This window comes from Gorilla gorilla, chromosome 11 (assembly GCF_029281585.2).
Source record: "Gorilla gorilla gorilla isolate KB3781 chromosome 11, NHGRI_mGorGor1-v2.1_pri, whole genome shotgun sequence".
Lineage (NCBI taxonomy): Eukaryota > Metazoa > Chordata > Mammalia > Primates > Hominidae > Gorilla > Gorilla gorilla.
In genome coordinates, this window is record NC_073235.2 from 84,503,220 (window position 1) to 84,523,846 (window position 20,627).

General features: G+C 36.0%; 1 protein-coding gene and 1 long non-coding RNA gene across 2 annotated transcripts in view; one reads left to right on the forward strand and one right to left on the reverse strand.

Annotated features, from left to right (window-relative positions):
* PPP1R1C (protein phosphatase 1 regulatory inhibitor subunit 1C) overlaps window positions 1-20,627 on the forward strand; it is a 131,065-nt gene that overhangs the window by 44,828 nt on the left and 65,610 nt on the right. The window lies entirely within an intron of this gene.
* LOC129532128 (uncharacterized) lies at window positions 14,118-19,008 on the reverse strand. Its single transcript, XR_008677756.1, has 3 exons — window positions 18,633-19,008; window positions 15,833-15,916; window positions 14,118-15,229 (listed from the first exon to the last, which is right to left on the reverse strand). It is a non-coding gene; the product is annotated as an uncharacterized lncRNA (long non-coding RNA).

The window sequence follows — 20,627 nt, forward strand, 5'->3', positions numbered from 1 at the left end:
TATATAAAACGTAATGGCAAATACCACAATTACTTTTGCACCACCGTAATATGTGTGTGTATGTGTATGTATAATACATATACTATTAAATGACACATTTGTAAGTTGTAAGTTGCATTTTCAAGGTGAACTCACTAGAAGCCTGGATTTTTATCCTACCCTTCTGTTATATTAGCATGTTTCAATAAAGATAAGACCTTAGATGTTCAGTTTTTAGAAACAACACAAAGGTAAAAAAAGGAACACATAACAACATGTGAATTTCAAAGAGAGAGTGGATTTGTAGGAATTGTATTAGAGAGGCTAAATACTAGAACAGATTGAGGCTTGAAAATAACATACCATTAAACATATACATAAAATAGCTTTTAGATTCTCTAGGAGCAAAAAGAAGAAGGGCATTCCCAGTTGCTTTGTTACAATGCCAGAATATTAGATTAAAAACAAAAACAAACAAAAAAGGCAGAGGTCGTTGACTCATATTTCTTTCACAGTTTTCTACAAGAAAAATTCTCCTCCAAGTGAGGATGAAATATAAATACTGTTAAAGAAGACTTGAATCTAAGTTCAGTAATAAAATAGGAGAGCTTGTTATTCAGCTTTCTAGGCTCAGGAAGCACTTTGGGAGGCCAAGGCCAGAGGATCATGAGGTCAAGAGATTGAGGCCATCCTGGCCAACATGGTGAAACCCCGTCTCTACTAAAAATACAAAAATTAGCTGGGTGTGGTGGTGGGCACCTGTAGTTCCAGCTACTTGGGAGGCTGAGGCAGGAGAATCGCTTGAACCTGGGAGGCAGAAGTTGCAGTGAGCCGAGATCACCCCACTGCACTCCAGCCTGGTGACAGAGCAAGACTCCATCTCAAAAAAAAAAAAAAAGTGTAACACCAAGCAATTAAAGAATAGCAATTATAATCAACAAGCTATTGATGGCAACCTATAAAGATACAGGTGAAATAAATGAGCTGCAAGTAATCATGATGTTTATGAACAAGAAAACATCAGAGTTTAGAAACTATGAACTGTTAATTTCACCTGAATTTGAAGCAAAATCTATTACAGACATCTCAGTAACCTAAAATGTCATTTCCTAGAAACAAGAGTAGGCTCATTAAAAGCAAATCACTTCCTCACAACTTTATTTCTACACTTTTATTAGATTATTCTATTAATTGATCAAAGTCATGCTGAAACCACATATATATCAGTAAGATATTTGGAAAATATCTCCTGATATCTCTATATTTACTGTGGAGAATAATTGGGTTATAATATTAATATATTCAGGCAATTTCTATTTATATTTATATGTATTTTATTTTATATATATATTTGAGATAAGGTCTCACTCTGTTGCACAGGCTGGGGTGCAGTGGCCTGATCATGGCTCACTGCAGCCTCCACTTCCTGGGCTCATTCCATCCTTCCACCTCAGTCTCCCGAGTAGCTGGGACTACAGGCACACACCACCATGACCAGCTAATGTTTTGTGGTTTTTGTAGATATGAGGTTTTACCATGTTGGCCAGGCTGGTCTTGAACTTCTGAGCTCAAGCAATCTGCCCGCCTCAGCCTCCCAAAGTGCTGAGATTATAGGCACGAGCCACTGCACCCAGCCTTATTCATAATTTTTAAACTAACTATCCCTATAGATTAGTGGATGCATGGGCACCTGGAGTAAACTATCTTAGTGGTTTGCTTCTTCTGTCTCAATATTTGCATCCTTATATTTGTTTCATATTTTTTATTGACGACTTTAAGTGAAGTCTTGTTAATACCCCCAAACTGAAAAGATATATGTAGGCATTGAATGGTAGGATCAAAGCTGAAGAGATCCTGACAAGCCATTTAGATAGGTTGAAACCCTTCAAGATTAGCTGTATCAGAAAAGAATGTAAGATCTTGTTTTTAACTAGTTAAAGTCGACTGCATACAGAAGAAAGGAAAAGGGTTTTTGTGAATCAAATCCATGGATTTAAAAAGGCAATAGGCTGTGTGTGCCTAATGTGTTTGGCAGCTGATACAGTCCTTCATGACATTAAGAGAGCTATGACACACCCTCATCAGGAATGTAGTGCTCAGTTCTAAGGATCAGCTTTTAAGAGTCATCAACTGCTATAAGTAACAAGGATGTGGGCAGAAGCTCCAGGCAGGTAGATTTTAGCTTAGAATAGAAAATAATTTTCTAATTGTTATTTCATTTTTTTATAAGAGATTGTTTCAAAAGTCCTTAATTCACTCCCTTTTATTTAAACTGTGTAAGCTGTTATTGAAAGTCTGTTAAGACACACAGAAAGGATCCTTGCTTTGAGTACGAGTTTGGAGTAGATGTTCTTTATGTTCTTCCACACAATTCTAAACTTGTATATTCTATTTGTCCATAATATTGCAACATTTACTTTTCAATTTATATAAGTATTGATCTCCTTTTCTATGGTTGCTGTTAAGCAGAAGGAACATTTCCACTAGGATGAGAAATATGAACTTGTTACTGGCCTATTTTGAATTCCTTTCCTATGTTATCATCTTTGATTGTTCCATATAATTTTGATTGAAAGTGTCATAGAGGTAATCTGCAAATGGTACTGCTCAAACCAGCTTCCTGTTAGAGATATCTCATTTTGTAGCTTTTGGAGTATAAGTGGGTTTTGGGTTGTTGTTGTTGTTTGTTTTTTGAGACAGATCTCACTCTGTCTCCCAGGCTAGAATGCAGTGGTATGATCACAGCTCACTGCAGCCTTGACCTCCCCGACTCAGGTAATTCTCTAACCTCAGCCTCCTAAGTAGCTGGGACTCTAGGCGTGTGCCACGATGCCCAGCTAGTTTTTTGTGTATTTGTAGAGCTAAGATCTCATTATTTTGCCCAGGCTGGTCTTGAACTCCTAGGCTTAAGTGATCCTCCCACCTTGGCCTCCCAAAGTACTGAGATTGCAGGTGTGAGCCACCACTCCTGGCACAAGGGGTTTTTGGTTACGTGGACGAATTGTATAGTGGTGGAATCTAAGATTTTAGTGCATTTGACATCCGAGTAGTGTACATTGTACCCAATATGTAGTTTTTAATCCCTCACCCCCCTCACGCTCTCCCAGTTCTGAGTCTCCAAAGTCCATTATTTCACTCTGTATGCCTTTGTGTACCCATAGCTTATCTCCAATTATAGATGAGAACATACAATATTTGTTTTATTCATTCCTGAGTTACTTCATTCAGAATAATGGCCTCTAGTTCCATCCAAGTTGCTGCAAAAGACATTATTTCATTCTTTTTACAGCTGAGTAGTATTCCATGGTGTGTATATACCACATTTTCTTCATCCACTCATTAGTTGATGGGCGCTTAGGTTGGTACCATATCTTTGCAATTGTGAATTTTGCAACAATAAACATATGCATGTGGGTGCTTTTTGATATATTCACTTCTTTTCCTTTGGGTAGATACCCAGTAGTGAGATTGCTAGATCGAATAGTAAATCTACTTTTGGTCCTTTGAGAATACTCCGTACTGTTTTCCATAAAGGTTGCACTAGTTTACATCCCCACCAGCAGTTTTTAAGCATTCCCTTCTCACCACATCCATACCAACATTTATTGTTTTTTGACTTTTTAATAGTGGTCATTCTTGCAGGAGTAAGGTGTATCTCATTGTGGTTTTAATTTGCATTTCCCTGATGATTAGTGATATTGAGCATTTTCTTCATACATTTATTGGCCATCGGTATATCTTCTTTTGAGAGCTGCCTATTCATGTCATTTGCCCACTTTTTAATGGGATTATCTATTTTTTTTCTTGCAGTTTTGTTTGAGTTCCTTGTAGATTCTGGATATTGGTCCTTTGTTGGATGCATAGTTTGCAAATATTTTCTCTGATTTCATGGGTTTTCTGTTTATTCCAATTGATTGTTATTTTGCCATGTACAAGCTTTTTGGTTTAAATAAATCCCATTTATTTATTTTTGTTTTTGTTGCATTTGCTTTTGAGGTCTTAGTCATGAATTCTTTGCCTAGGCCAATGTCTTACAGAGTTTTTCCTAGGTTATCTTATAGAATTTGTATGGCTTCAGGTCTTAGATTTAAGACTCTGATCCATCTTGACTTGATTTTTATATATGGTGAGAGGTAGGGACCCAGTTTTCTCTACATGTGGCTTACCAGTTTCCTAGCACCATTTATTGAGTAGGGTGTCTTGTCCCTAGTTTATGTTTTTGTATGCTTTGTCAAAGATTATTTGGTTGTAAGTAACTGGCTTTATTTCTGGATTCTCTATTCTGTTCCATTGGTCTAGGTGTCTACTTTTATACCAGTACCATGTTGTTTTGGTAACTATAGCCTTGTAGAATAATTTTAATTCCTGTAATGCGATACGTCCAGATTTGTTCATTTTGCGTAGGATTGCTTTGGCTCTTCAGGCTCCTTTTTGGTTCCATATGAATTTTAGGGTTGTTGTTTTCTAATTCTGTGAAAAATGATGTTGATATATAGGAATTGCATTGGATGTGTTTTAATCTAAGTTTCTTCACAATTTTAAAAAATGGAATATGTCATCAACATTAGATATGAACTTCTTATGAAGCACTTCTCTTACTAAAAATTGTTCCAGGCCTGGCGCAGTAGCTCACGCCTGTAATCCCAGCATTTGGGGAGGCCAAGGCGGGTGGATCACCTGAGGTCAGGAGTTTGAGACCAGCCTGGCCAACATGGTAAAACTCTCTCTCTACTAAAAATACAAAAATTAGCCAGGTGTGGCGGCAGCTGCCTGTAATCCCAGCTACTTGGGAGGCTGAGGCAGGAAAATTGCTGGAACCCGGGAGGTGGAGGTTGCAGTGAACTGAGGTCATGCCATTGACTCCAGTCCAGGATGACAACAGAGAGACTCTGTCTCAAAAAAAAAAAAAAAATTGTCCCAAATGTAGCCACTTTCGGTATATAAACTGTATGAGCTAAGAAAATGCAATCAAAAAAGTTTAAAAATAAGAAAAGAAAAACAAAAAAATTATCATAGTAGACCAAAGGGGTCATATAACATACGTCCGTATGTTCTTTCATGTGTTAATATAGTTGCGCTTTACCCAGCAACAAAATGTCATCATGTTTGCTTCCTTCTCCAAATTGATAACCTCTGTTTATTCTGCTTTTGGCAGCTTTATAGTGCTTAAAGTTTAATTTATAATGTATTTATCTACATTCGTTTGATCTAATATGTGGTTATTTCATACATGTGTTTGTATCCCATTTTTCCAACTATTTTTTGAACTTCTGGTAATCTGGGTCAGTCATACTTTTTCCTTTTCTGTGTATGTAGCTACTTCTCTTCCACTTATCTGTCAGTATATGTTGTATTTAACACATCTTACGTTGAATTGTGATAATTGAATTATGTAGTTGTATTCACTGAAGAAGATTTTCTGGAATAGAATAGAAAGTATGACTCCTTTTTTTACTCTACTTATTTGGTAAAATTTCAATTAACATTAAAGAAGAATAAATACTTCTTGATCTTTGTTCAATGAAGTTCAAGGATGTATTATTTCATGTCACAGATAAATATGAAAAATGAGTGACAAAGTCTCTGGAATGCAGAGACTAGAAAAAGATTTGGATGGAAGTACTTTATCTGGGATGGAATTTCAGAAAGCAAGAATAAGTGAGAGAAGGAGTAAATAAAAGACTCAATATCAAGGTCATTGCTGTGAAATGAAGGCTTGACTGTGTTGGGACCTCCTAAGATGCATCTAGCCTACCTTGCTGGGGCTGCCCACCTGAAAACAGGAGGCTGAAGTGTTCACTCACTGGCTTCTGTCCTCTAGTGGTTGTGAACTGTCCCCCAAGAGCATTAACTTCACCTGCATTTGATTCTTCTAGGGTCAGAGAATGCCCTAGGGAGAAAGAGGAAAGATGCATGTGGCATGAGGTTGAGGTGGAATGAAGTAAACAAGAGCCTATTAGTCCTCTGCTACAATAGCAGAATTGTAATGCCTGATACCTTGGTCTGGAATGTTGTGTTCAGTTCTGTGCACCAGCTTTTAAGAGGTGGCATCAAGTCATGAGACAAACAGGAAAACGTGGTACTGAAACCAAGTCACATTAAAAGGTACCAGGGAAGCTGGAGGTATTAGCTTTAAGAGAAGAACAGAAAATGAGATAGGTTCGGTCAACTAGAGATGATTGTGAGCCTTTCTGGATGCAGGGCATCTGAAACATCTGCTACAATAAGAATCCTTAAAAAACTTGAACAACAATATTTGTTTAAAAACTTTCTCCTTAACCTTAAAAAATATGTAAGCAACTGCAAACAATGAGCCACCAGAAAAATTTTTAAAAAATTGACTATTAAAACATAATGGCCAAACATTAGAAAAGCAAAAGAGCACACAACTCAGCATTTTTGCCAGTTCAGTACTCACAGAGTTATATTTAGATGAATGCAAAATGCATTTGGTCAACCACTTCGTATTCAAATTCATGTGTGTGGAAGTAAATTTGATCCATCTGTTTCTGAATTATTTTCTTAAACCACCAAAATTTTATTTTACAAGAACAGATTTCCAAAGAGTCTTGTGATACCCTCAACTTCCTGCCAAGCCTCCTCAAAAGGTCTGAAATATGTTTATTATATACTGAACTCAAAATACTTATTTAAAAACTTTAATAAGCAAAATAACAAGCAAAAGGATATCTGATTTATCTGCCATAATGTTATTTATGTTGAAATCGAGCATAGAACATGAAAAAAATAGGAGAAAGCTCTATAAAGTATCTATTTTTTTTTACCACATATATGCCCAGACATGGTATGATACAAATGATCTACCTAAACAGCACGCCATGTGTAAGCAGTTTACACATGTGCCACTCATGTAAATGTGGAGTAGCTGATCCAGGATAACTTCATGCCTACCCTGAAGAGTATGCTGACGTAAGTTGTATAGGTTACCATGAGGTTTCCCCTCGAATCCTTGGCTTCTCTAGTGTCTTTTTACAGGCCTCTTCCCTGCAGTCTATTCCTTATTTGTTGCTATTACTCAGAGTTGCTACCTTGGCCCTCTGCTTCTCTAGTCCTCCACCGTCTTCCTGGGCATTCTCATCCTCTCTCATGCCTTTATTGACCACCTAGGTGCTGAAGACTCCTAAATCTGTGTCTTCAGCTCCGCTTTCACTACTGAGAGTGACTATATCTGAATTCTACCCACTTGGATAATCAATAAGTACCACAATATGAACAATTCCATGAACTCAAAATCTAAGCCAGAAACTGCATGTAATGTTTGACTCACTTTTCCTGTCACCTGTTCCCCCACCCTCACCCATGTCGAGTCAGTGTGCAAGTCAAGTCCATTCTTTCTCTTAAGCATCTCTCTCACCTGGTTCCATCTTCATCATCCATCGCCTGAATAACTGCAATGTCTTCCTAACTGAGCTACCTGTATCCAGGATGGACTCCTCCAATTCATTCTCCACATAACTGTCAGAATGATCTTTCTATGAAAGAAATCTGGTCATGCCTCTTTCTGCTTAAAACCCTTCATTGGTTTTCCATCACTTTTGGAATAAACTACAAACTTCATAGAGTTTCAAATCCCTGAATCATCTAGTCTTACTAAATCTTCAACCCCTTCTCTCTGAACTCACCCCTGGCATTCTATAGTCCAAATATTTGAGCTTTTTCTAATTTCTAAAAAAACGTCATGCTCTCTCACACCTCAGAGACATTCCCACAAGCTGTTTCATCTGATGAAAATCTTTTCTCATCTCCAGTCTTACCCCACCCAACTTCCTTGCCCACTCACCTTTGCTGGCCATCTCAGCAGCAAGCTTATAAAGATTTATTTCCTTTAAGGAAAAAAATGATAAGATAGATGCCCTTGATATATGCTTCTCCCACACTCGGTGCTTCGTCTGTTGCAGCACTTATTTATCATACTGTACTGTGGTTGCTTTTTAATCATCTGTCTTTTTCAATAGAGTTTAAACTCCCTAGGAGGGTGGGACCTCAGTTCCTAAAAGGATGCATAGCACAGAGTATATATGCAATAAATTATTGTTAAAATATTGGGCACATTTTGATCCATGGTGACAGACAACCTTACATATAAGACACAGATTATCATAGGCGTTAATCTACAAACTGCATTTAAATGTGTTTTTATTCTATTTTTCTCTTTTATCACCATTATGAGAAAAAAATGGTTAGTTTAAGGCTTATACAAAGATAAAGTTCCTTTTCCTTCATCTTTCTGTCTCTCTATCTATAGATATATGTATATTCTGTTTTCCTATCTGAACTTGGTGCCAAACATATTGAGCTGGTATCTGGTCACAGGTCTGTCCTTTCACAGTTCTTCCATATAGCTACTAGAAATAATCACTGCAGTTTAGAACACACTGTGCAACCCTCAAGTAAATTACATTTGAGACAAGAAAAATGAGAAACTGCATGAAGGTTAAGATTTTCAGGATAGGTAAAAATATCAAGAGCTGAAAACAGAATCCAATTACACAGATATTTAATCCTTCAATCTTTAAAACTCAATAAATAAAACATTGCTTTTTTTGAGGCATGTTATTTAGGATGAAAAGTGAATGTTTATTTCAGATGATCAAGTGACAAAAACTAACTTCTGTATTTTTCAAGTCGATAAAAACCTATAGAAAGTGAAATAGGATTTTAAGGATATTTTTCCATTGACCTCTCTTTCTGTTAGTAACAAAAATAAAACTTCCATTGATGATAGGATGCCTTCAGTTGATTAAGCCATGAAAAGATTACCACTTTGTTTATAATCATCCATATGTGTTTAATGTGTACAGTAACATCTTGTGATTTTAAGAATAAATTTTCCATCTATAACTAAAAAATAAAAGTTTTCCTCTTGTTATACAGAATTCTAGTTAAAGAGAATGTTGCTTTATTTTATGTGATTTTTATAATGGTTGGTTTTCTCATAATAGTGATACTCAGATACAATTATTTTGAAATTTGCAATGGTTATATCTACACAGTTCAAAATGCAAAAGGGTTTGGAAAAAATAAATTATTCCTCCATGGAAGATATAAAATAGCATAGCTATAAAATAAGAATATGACTTAAATGAGCAATTCTGTGATTTGGCAATTTGATCAAAGTAGAAAAGCTTCAAAATTATCAAATATCCAATCATATTTGGCTTTATAAGAATACATTGAAACCTAATTTTATTTTACCTTTTACTGTATATATATTTAAAATATACAACATGATGTTTTGATATACTTACCTTAATATACATATGCATAGTGAAGTGTTTACTACAATCAAGCAAATTAACAAACCAAGTATCTCTTATAGTTACTTTTTTCTTTCTCTCCCCTCCTACATTTCTTTCCTTCCTTCCTTCCTTCCTTCCTTCTTCCTTCCTTTCCTCCTTTATTTCATGGTAAGAGTACCTAAAATCTACTCTCTTAGCAAAGTACCAGTGTGAATACATTATTAACTATAGACCTCCTGTTGTACATTAGTTCTCTAGATTTACTTAACCTACATAATGCAACTCTGTACTTTGACCTATATCATCCCATTCCCCCTGCCCTTACCCCGTCCCTAGTAACCAGTGTTCCACTCTCTGTGAAACCCAATGTTAAACATAGCTTTGCTTCAGTTTTTATACGTGAATGATAATCCCCAAATTAGTCATAGAAATTATTAACTAGCAATTCAAAGGCGAAGTGGCTCACGCCTGTAATCCCAGCACTTTGGGAGGCCGAGGCAGGCGGATCACAAGGTCAAGAGATCGAGACCTTCCTGGCCAACATGGTGAAACCTCGTCTCTACTCAAAAAAAGAAGAAAAAAAAAAAACTAAAAGTAGCCTGACGTGGTGGCATGCACCTGTGATCCCAGCTACTCGGGAGGCTGAGGCAGGAGAATCACTTGAACCCAGGAGGTGGAGGTTGCAGTGAGCCGAGATTGCGCCACTGCATTCCATCCTGGCAACAGAGCGAGACTCTGTCTCAAGAAAAAAAAAAAAAGAAAGAAATACGTTGATAATAATTTTAAGTTGGACAATCATGGCAAGTAATTAAATGTACAATATATAAAGAAATATTTTACAAGTTTACCTTTATATTCCAATATCTTCTCTAGAAATGAAAATCTGTTACATGTGCTCTGGCTGACTAATGCAAGTTACAAAGCAGATTTAGTAAGTCACTGTCAATGTTAGCGACCTATGTGGGAAAAAAAAGAAAACGTTTCTGTGAAGTAAAAAGAGAACTAAATATTTCAAATAGTGGTAAGCAGCTAATTCTATTCTAATTCCAGTGCCTCTCAGAACCATCTTTAAAGTGAATGCTCTCAAAATTTCCTGTCATCATCATTCAAACTGTTAACCTTTGAATAATTTTCTCATGCTCACCTCAATTATTTCCCCTACTTCTACTTGTAAGGAAATTGGTCATAAGACTTTATTTGGGGACTCCGATGAGAATACTTTTGTGATATCTTATGTAGAAAAATGAAATATTAGTGTTTTAAAATGACTAATACCTAAATTATTCAAATCCTATTTAAAGGAATCTATAGATCAAAATGACATAAAAATATATTATTGGGAAAGGATTAAATGCACATTGAATAATTACATCATTAGTTTTCCAACATTGCCTAAAACATCTAATAATTATTTCTAATCTGTAAAAGTTATGTTAAAAGTATGTTTACAATCAGTTCTCTACTCAAAAGAAGATACACTTTTTTAAAAAACTAGAATTACTGGAATAAATATTGCTGTTTAAACTGATGTCATCCCCAAAGAAACCTATCCATTAAGTGAACCAACTTATTTTTCTGGAGAAAATTGGTGAATTCAAACTCCAAGAAGGCAGAAAAAATTGTACCAGTGATTGAAAAATCACTACTGATAAGATGATGCAATAGTTGTTTGGCTCTCATATAAAATGGTTGTGTGGTAGGATAAAATATGTCATAAGAGAAACTAAGTTCATAAAAATTGAGAATACTAATGAAAAGCAGACTCTTGAGGTTTCAAATAATCTGCTTTTTCTGCTCTTCTTTTACTGTGCTTGGAAGTGGCAACAGAAATTATGAAATATAAGCAGAAAGGTAGTTTGGAAGATTTCCAACCTGAATCATGAGATAATTACTAGTTGAGTGTTCTTTTTGAATAAATCAACATAATCCATCTTGTGTTTTCTTTGTGATTTCCACCGCTATTTCCACAGAGAATATCTTATACCAGGTTCTTATTGGCATCCCCTAAAATGAGCCATTTTAGGGGGTTCAGAGAGATAAAAATCTATTAAGTAATGAGGTTATGTTCCCACTTTCATCATTTAAAATGGAAAGCCATAAATAATATTGAAAGAAAAATACAGCTGTGTGAATCTTGGCACAACAGGATAAAACTATTCTTACCATTTTCTTCTTTTCCCCACATTCCCCTTTCCAGTGCATATAACTTTGTTATTCTGGTGGTTTCAGTTTGGGCCCCAGTTTTGACTAACTCTAAGAACTCAAAGAAAAACACAACTGAAACCACTACCTAGTGGCTTAACGTGAAGCCCCAAATGATAGGCCTTCAACAGAGCCCAGCAAAGGGCTTATAAACACAGCTCATTTTGGAAAGGAGGAGAGTTTGATAAGTCAGGAAGACAGGCTTCACTACAGCTGGCTTAGGAGATTTTCATAGCCCTACTACATTTAGCCTTACTAAAAAGAAATTATAATTCTAATCCTCTGCTATAGGTAAGAAATACATGATAGATTTCTCTGGCACTTTGAACAGAATGATTTTATGCTAGAATGCTAATAACACAAGGAAATGGCAAATATACATGCAAAATGAAATTGAGCTGTGCATAACAATTTCTTTCATTTCTCTTTGATTTATTCCCATTCAATTCTGAAGGTTCATGGGTCAATGATTGTGTTGAATTAGTAGATCTAAAGCCTTCTATGGAATTTTTTGTTTTTGTCCCCTCTTTATATTGTTCAACTGTAGATGACCTAGTCAATAGTTGTAATCCAAAGGTCACTGTAAAGAAAGAGATTCTACCTTCAAACATGTTAGATACAGTCTACCGCCCTACCACCCTGAAAGCGCCCCATCTCATTTGATCTTGGAAGCTAAGCAGTGTTGGGCCTGGTGAGTAGTTGGATGGGAAACATGTTGGATACAAAAATGGAGAATCTGCTGAAATGTGATAATTGAGATTTCACTGTTGTTTTCAGAGATCTGATGGTAAATTCCTTCGGAGACTGTCAAAGATAGCACCGATGTCCTTATGATTAAATCTCTGAGGCAGGCCAGGCATGGAGGCTCACACCTGTAATCCCAGAACTTTAGGAGGCCGAGGCAGGCGGATCACCTGAGGTCATGAGTTCGACACCAGTCTAGCCAACATGGTGAAACCCCATCTCTACTAATACAAAAGTGAGCTGGGTGTGGTGGCGGGCGCCTGTAGTCCCAGCTACTCAGGAGGCAGAGGCAGGAGAATCACTTGAGCCTGGGAAGTGGAGGTTGCCATGAGCCAAGATCGTGCCACCACTGCACTCCAGTCTGGGTAACAGAATGAGACTCCATCTCAAAAAAAAAAAAAAAAAAAAAATCTCTCTAAGGCACCTCAAAAAGAGGAACATAAATTGTTTTTCTCTGTTGCTACTTCTCTACACAATTATTTTTTTCCCACAAAATAGTGCAGGAAAAGATTATAAACAAAAGCTAATGAAAATATACTAAGGTTTTGAATAGTGTCCCAGTTTGCAGCCTTGGCTGAATATAATCCCTTGGCTGCAAACTGGGATACTATTCAACTTATTACACAGAGGGGTGGAACATCAAACTGAGAGATATGCTAAGCATTCTTTCAGGCCCCAAAACATGCAGGGGTTTACCTTTTCCTCTGTGAGGCAGAATAGGAAACTGATCATGTATTCCAATAATAAATTGTGCTAGGAAAGTCCCAATTTTAGTTTTAATACAATTCAGTTTACCTCTGATTTGTATATTTTCTAGGCCTTTCAACTAATGGTCTGTGGTCTTTGTATTTTTTAAATTTACGTTCTGTTTTCAAGAGATTTCCATATTATTTATTCACTTACCCAGTATAGCTTCAGAAACTCTCAAATGTCTTAAGGCAGAGACAAATTGCATGTTTTAATTCCCTGAAGTCTTCAATTTTATCACTCTAGTATTACACAATTGCCAAAATATCTTGTGGATTTTCTGTTCTCCTATAGTGGGGCTCTGCCAGAGGCCAAATTTGAATAGTGAGCCTCTAGTTCTGAATGTCTCTGCTTTCTGTAGTTTTCTTTGCTTTATCAGGTCTTGCTGTCTTTTATAATTTATCCTATTTTTATAGTTCTGTTAAGCAATATCATTGGCCTGTTGTAAACCGATCTATACTACTTCAAGCAAAACTGCAAAATTTAATATCAAGGCAAGTTTTTTGTTTGTTTACTTTCCTAGTTTTATATAGATTATCCCCTATAGTTTCTACTCAGTTTTCTAGTAACTATTCTCCTCTCACAGCCAGGCTGTCAGTGGCTGTGTCTCTGATGCTAATGCTTGATTTCATAGAAGTTTATCTTCACCATCTGTTTATATCACCTTGCTATCTTGTACTGTTCTTTAAAAAGCCTAATTTTGGTCTTTAGGACTAAATTATCTCTCAGAACTCCACTCCATCTGCTGACTTTATTTCAGTTTGGTCTTTTGGATACAAAAGTGCTGCCTCTGCTGCCCACTCTGCACCCTCCAAGCCTCTGCTTGTGTATTCTGTTCATGTGTTAATTCTGAACAGCATGTCAGGACTACCTGCTCAGATGCCAGCCTTACCTGGTTCTCTGATCATAGTGTCACACTGTAGCAATAAGTCATCCATTGATTTCACAGCCTTGCCTATTTATTTGATTCTTCCAGATCCTAGCCAAATTAAACACTAATCTTACCTCAGTCATATCTGTTCACCTGTCATCCACAAGCCAATACTGGCAAAAAGCACAGTATAAAACACATGCAAAACTGACAGGAAATTTCAAAAGAAAAACATTTTAATATAGAAGATTTTTCCACTTCATTTATTAATCTCAGTGTACTCTGCATACATTTCCTAGAGTATGAGTCTCAGAACACATTGTACTACAATTTCATCCAGATTTTTATTACAGCAGTCAACATTTTCTCTTGAGTAACTTTAAAAAGAGAATCAAACACATCCTGCCTTCAGACAAAAACAAAACGACAGCAGCAGCTGAGCCTCTCATGATCCAGCGAGATACACAGGCTGGATGTGAAAATAACCTATCCTCACCGGAATACTTTGAATTTCATGGAGGAAATTGATGGAGAAAGGTGCGGTATTTGTTTTAAGCACTAACTCAACAGAAGAGTAAAAGAAGTGGGGAAAGAATATATGAATGATTGAGACTTTTATTCTGCAATCTTATTAGTGTTTTTTGTGTAAAATATGTTCTTAGTGCCTCCTGAAAGATAGAAGAAAAACTTAAATGCTGACCAGTGTTTAAAGTCTGTGGAATTGTAGCCATCACTCTCTTTTTACAGATTAAAGGAGGTGGAGAGGTAAAGAATCAGCCTCCAGTAATGGTTACCATGAGAGGTGTAATACTGTAGTTTAATGAATGACTTTTCCAGTGCAGGCCTATACAGGGAGAAGTGATAATATTCATAAGGCTTAGCCATGGTTTTTTCTGGTAGCTAAATATTACCACCACATCAGTTACAGTATTTCCATTGATAGACATTTTAAAAAAACGGTCATGAAATAACTTTATCACCATACTTCATAAACTTACATGGCCTCTATTTTTCAATTTAAACTTCAGTGTGAAAAGATGTGGAATTTTCACAGCTGTGCTAGGTGAGTCCCACTGCCTTAGAAAACAATTAGACAACACTTCTTAATCATAAAATTTACTCGCACATTAGAGTGAACTTGATATTGACATAATGACCTCTCTATGTTTATTCCCACTCTTTAAATACAGTTAAACCATTTGTTTTTTGATATTAGAGTGTATATGAGATGTTTTAGGTTTAGCGGAGATTGAGAGTTAATATTTTACAAAACCCTTTTTTAAATTGTGATAATACTGGTGCACATCTGCAATCCCAGCTACTCAGGAGGCTGAGGCAGGAGAATTGCTTGAACCAGGAGGCGGAGGTTGCAGTGAGCCGCTGAGATCGCGCCGTTGCACTCCAGCCTGGGCGACACAGTGAGACTCTGTCTCAAAAAAAAAATCATGATAATACAATGATTAATACTTAATATTTTTGACAAAATTATTACGCATCAATTGTAGATTGATGATTTTTAAATAATAAATTTGATAGAAGTTAAAAGGTATCAAATACCATTGTATCTAACAAAAATGCTAGCAATATAAATAAAAACTTAGCTTTTAGTTTTTCTTTGTTGCTCCAGGTAATTCAGGAAATTTCTCTAACCTCTTTCCTAGGATTAGTTTTAAGGGATGGAATAAAAGTTAATCATCAGATTAAAAAAGTGTCAATGGAATGGTGAGAAAAACACGTATCATTGAACACAAATCTAGTCTCTGTCATGGCAAGAAAAGAATATTGGGAAATCTCAATTTCCTTTCTCCTGTTAGAGCAGACATTCTTGGCTCTATCAGCTAATAGTTATTTTTAGACAATGCCAAAGGAATGCCTTGATAAGTGAAATAATCAAGTTTATTTCTTTTGTGTGTCATGTCATCCCACACAGCGATGGTAGTTTTGTGAAATTTAATTAGATTTCAGTGAATTCTACCTAACTAACTGGTTTAGGATTGCCCACAATCCTACTTTCTCCTCTGACACTCACCTGCTTATGTATCTCACATTAATATGACAAAAGTGAGGCCATCGCCCCAACACAGCAGGCTGCCACTTCGCTGCTCAACTTGCCCTGTTGTAAATTAAGAAAAAGATATTATCCACTTAATCTTAGGGTTAGTATTTGTGTTTTAACCTTTTGTTGTAAAATTAATCGAAATCACAAAACATACAATTTTTATTAACATGTTCGAATATTTTTAGTAAAATAAAATCATAATTTATTGACAGATGACTAAAATAGACTGACTTCCTGTCAGCTCATTAGAATAGCTCCCAAATGAGTGAGCCAAGAAAAAAAAATCGTATGTTTGAATTCTAAACAAAATGTAGTAATATGTTTCCCTTTTAAAAAGAAATTTTCTGTTTCTTGGTACTCACCAAAAATTCAAAATAAGGAGGAAATTGAAGTTTTTTGGAACCAAGAAAAACAGGCTTAGTACACAAAACAAAAGCGTATGTTTTTAAAAGAAAGGACTTTTATGTTGATAATTTCATCCGTTCAAGAAAGATATTAGTAAGAAAAACAAACCAATTCTGCTCTTAGAGTAGGACAAAATTAGCTTTGGAAACAATTGTCTGCAGTTTCCTCCATCTTCCATTCTGTTTGAAGATGTATAATCTAGTTGTGGTGAAAATGTTTTCAGCTAAAGGGTTTATACAATGTACAAATATTTGTTTCATTCACTTTGAGCGAATAGTTGATCTTTTATTTTTAAACACTCTGGAATGTATAAATATAAGTTGATCTTACTCATTGATAAAATAAAGGTCATTGTAACTATTGATCTTTTTCGATTGTCTGAAAATGGCTGTATTTTGTCCTTTTTGAATACAACTTAGTGGGTAGAAAAATAGTTTTGTTTACTTCCATGCCTTTGCCTTTGCCATTTGTCATTGCAGGTGAGATTTTTCCACAGTTAATAATTGTCCTTTCTAGCTCTCGTTACCCTCGAGATTTCTCTTTAAATGTGATGTTATAAACTTTTACTTCCGTGGTCTGGGCGTAGAGTTATTTTCATTAACTTTCTTGGCATCTGTTTTATTTATAATATTTATGTATCTCTTCACTTATAAAACCTTTTCTAACATTTCTTTTATCCTCTCATTCTAAATCTGCTCTTTTATATGATTTTGCAGATTTTTATTTATTTATTTATTTATTTATTTTTTTGAGACAGAGTTTTGCTCCTGTTTCCTAGGCTGGAGTGCAGTGGTGTGATCTCAGCTCACCACAACCTCCGCCTCCCGGGTTCAAGTGATTCTCCTGCCTCAGCCTTCTGAGTAGCTGGGACTACAGGTGCCTGCCATCACGCCCGGCTAATTTTATATTTTCCTCTGGGATTAGTGCTGGGATTACAGGCGTGAGCCACCACTCCCGGCCAGATTCTTAATCTCTTCCTTATGTCTGTTTACCTTTGTTTCATGTATTTTATATCTTTATATTTTGGTATTGGATTTGAGTAAATTTCTCAGTAACATTTTTGATTTATTAATTTTCTCAAATTATTTCCAATCTTGAATTTTTGTTGTCATAATTTGTTTCTTTTAACTTTTAATTTGGAAATAAAAGATTCACAGAAAGTTTTAAACATAGCCTGGAGAGGTTCCCGGTTCCTTTCACTGAGTTTTCTGTAATGGTAACATTTACAGTACAATAACAAAACCATGAAATTGACATGAGTACAATGTGTGCTTATAGTTTTATGGCATTTTATCACTTATGTAGATTTGTATACCTACTATGGCAATCAAATAGAATTATTCCATCACCACAAAGATCTCCCTCTTGCTACTACTTTATATTTATACTCACTCCTTCCTCCTCTCACTATTCTTGATCCCTGGCAACTACTAATCTCTTCTCCATCTTGAATAACAAAATGTCATTCAAGAATGTTATATGAATTGAATTACACAGTATGTGACCTTTTGAAATTGGCTTTTTTTTCACTCAACATAATGCCCTTGTGTATAGTTAGATTATTTTGATTTTTATCCACTGTGCCAATGTGTGTGTGTGAGTGTGTGTGTGTGTGTGTGTGTTTCTTTTTGAGACAGTTTTGCTCTGTCACCCAGGCTAGAATGCAGTGGTATGATCTCAGCTCACTGCAGCCTCTGCCTCCTGGGTTCAAGTGACTGTCCTGCCTCAGCCTCCTTGGTAGCTGGAATTATAGGTGTGTGCCACCACACCTGGCTAATTTTCATATTTTTAGTAGAGACAGGGTTTCACCATGTTGGCTAGGCTGGTCTCGAACTCCTGACCTCAGGTGATCCACCTGCCTTGGTCTCCCAAAGTGCTGGGATTACAGGCACGAGCCACCACACCTGGCCCAGTGTGTTTTTTAATTGGTTTACTTGGGCCATTTATATTTAATATAATTACTGCTATGTTAGGACTTACATCTACCATTTTAGTTTTCCAGTTGTCATTTTGTTTTTAGTTTCTGCTTTTTTTTTAATCTTTGCCTAGGTTACTTGAACATTTTTATAATTCCATTTTGATGTATCTATAACATTTCTGAGTGTATCTCTTTGTATGGATTTTTAGCAATTGTGCTATTATGCATACATACTTATCACAGTTTGCTGGTGTCAACTTTTATCAGAGTATAGAAACTTCCCTCTAAGTGTCTTTACTTCCCTCTAAGTCTCTTTACCATCTCTTACTTATATGATTGTCTTAAATATTCCCTCTATATAGGTTGAGAACCATAATTTTTTATCTACTTGGCAAACATAATGTAGACAATTCAAGAGAGGTAGCAAAATCTATGATATTTACTCACATTTTTGCTTTTTTCATTGTTCTTCTTTTCTTCCTGGTGTTCTAAGACTCCTTTTTTCAATCCTTTTTCTTCTGGTTATAGAGGACTTCCTTTGCCATTCATTTAGGGTATATCTGCTAGTGAGGGTATATCTGCTAGTGGCAAATTCTCTTGGTTTCCTTTGTCTAATGGTGGATAAAGAAAAACTTTATTTCTCTTTCATTCCTAAAGGATGATTTTACTGAATATCAAATTCTACAGTTGATAGTTCATTTTGTTCAGTACTTGAAGACTGTTGTGCTGCTTCCTTCTGGCTTCATGATTTCTCATGAGAAATTATGCTTTCTTCTTCATCTCTTTGTAAGTCCAAAATATATGCATTTTTAGAGACATTTTAAAACTGCTCTGATGTTTTCAAATCGCTCTGATGTTTTCATTTCACCTGGAAGAATTCATCTTCCACTTGCTTTTTAAGCAGTATTCCTAGAAAAGAATTTTCGTTTTCTTCTTATGTTTTGTAATTTTAATTTTCAACTCCTTGTGAATGGGAGTTTTCTCTCCTTTATGCTCATTCTTCCTTGTTAATGTTCTTGAGTCTTTCTTTATTCAATACTATATACTTGTCATCTAGAATGAGATCCTAATTGGGACATCAAGGCCTCCTGTTTTATGATGATACTAGAAGTAAAGCAGAGGCACTTACCTAGCTTGTGGTGTCTTGTTCTAAAATGACCACTTTCTCCCGTCTCGCTAGATACACAGATGAGTGCCTTTCTCAACACAGATGAGAGAGCCCTGCTTCCACTTCCAGGCAGCAAGTCTGGCCTTTGTCTTTCACACGAAGTCAGTTCTGCTGAGAGATTAGAAGTTCTAGTTGCCTCAGTTGACTTTGGATCTAAAGACTTTCAGGCCCCATGGTTTCCAACCTGCTTATTGCATTTTGCTTTTCTTGTATTTATGGTCCTTGGAGATGTTTAACTAATTTTTGACTGTGGCTCTATCTTTTTAGTCATCTCTTTTTGTATTTAATCTGCCATTGCTATTGCTTTTGAGCAGAAGAGTCTTCAAAGAATGAATTTACAAGACTGTTTTTATTGGAAGCCCTCCAATTTCCACTAAACTGACTTTTTCCCTCACATTTCCAAAATAGCTGCCTAAAACGAAGATTCAAGTGACCCTCTGTTATCTAAATTCATCAAAAGTCTGTATCTTTGGGGTTTAGTCTAAGAAATTGAGTCTCTTCTTACCAAAGCATTCTATATATGGGTCAGTGCTCTTTAGCAGCCAATATCCAGAATAAATCATTCCTTTCCATGGTTTTAGTTATTGTCTAAGGCTAGTTTCTGTAAAATTATATGTTTGATTTGACCTTGCCTACCGCTTATTTTTAATTTGTCTTATACATATTGTCCTTGAAATAGATATCTTCTCAATCTCTAGAAACCAACAGAGGGAAGTCATACATCCTTATTTTTCCTCTAAGATTCCCTTTGAGCCACTTAGGCAATATTTATAAGAATTTGAGTGTCTGTAGCATTTGAACCTAGTACATTGATTTTCAAAAATGGAAGTAATGGATTCTGCCTTAAAAAGTTTGCAAACTGAACACTTAAAAATTGTTAAAAGTATTTATTTAGCACCTACTATGAGCAAATAATTGCACTACTATTGTAATTTGGAATGCAGAGAAGCAGCAAACAGATGGTCTGGTTTTATGAAACATAGGCATTAAGATAAATTTATTTGACAGGTTGTTATTGTGTGTCAGCTATGCTATTGTGCTCAGAGATGTGGAAAAATCAAACATAGAGGATAATCCTCATTCTTTTGTAGGTTGCCTGGGGAGATAAAAACACTAATGGACATGATATAGGGAATATGGTGATAAGTTCTATGAGACAGGAGTAAAGGAAGTGCTGTGGGTGTTGGTTGGGGAAGAGATGAGTTCCAGTTGAGCATAGGAGAGACATGAATTGGGAAAGATTTCCCAGAGGAAATGCTGTTTGAACAGAACTC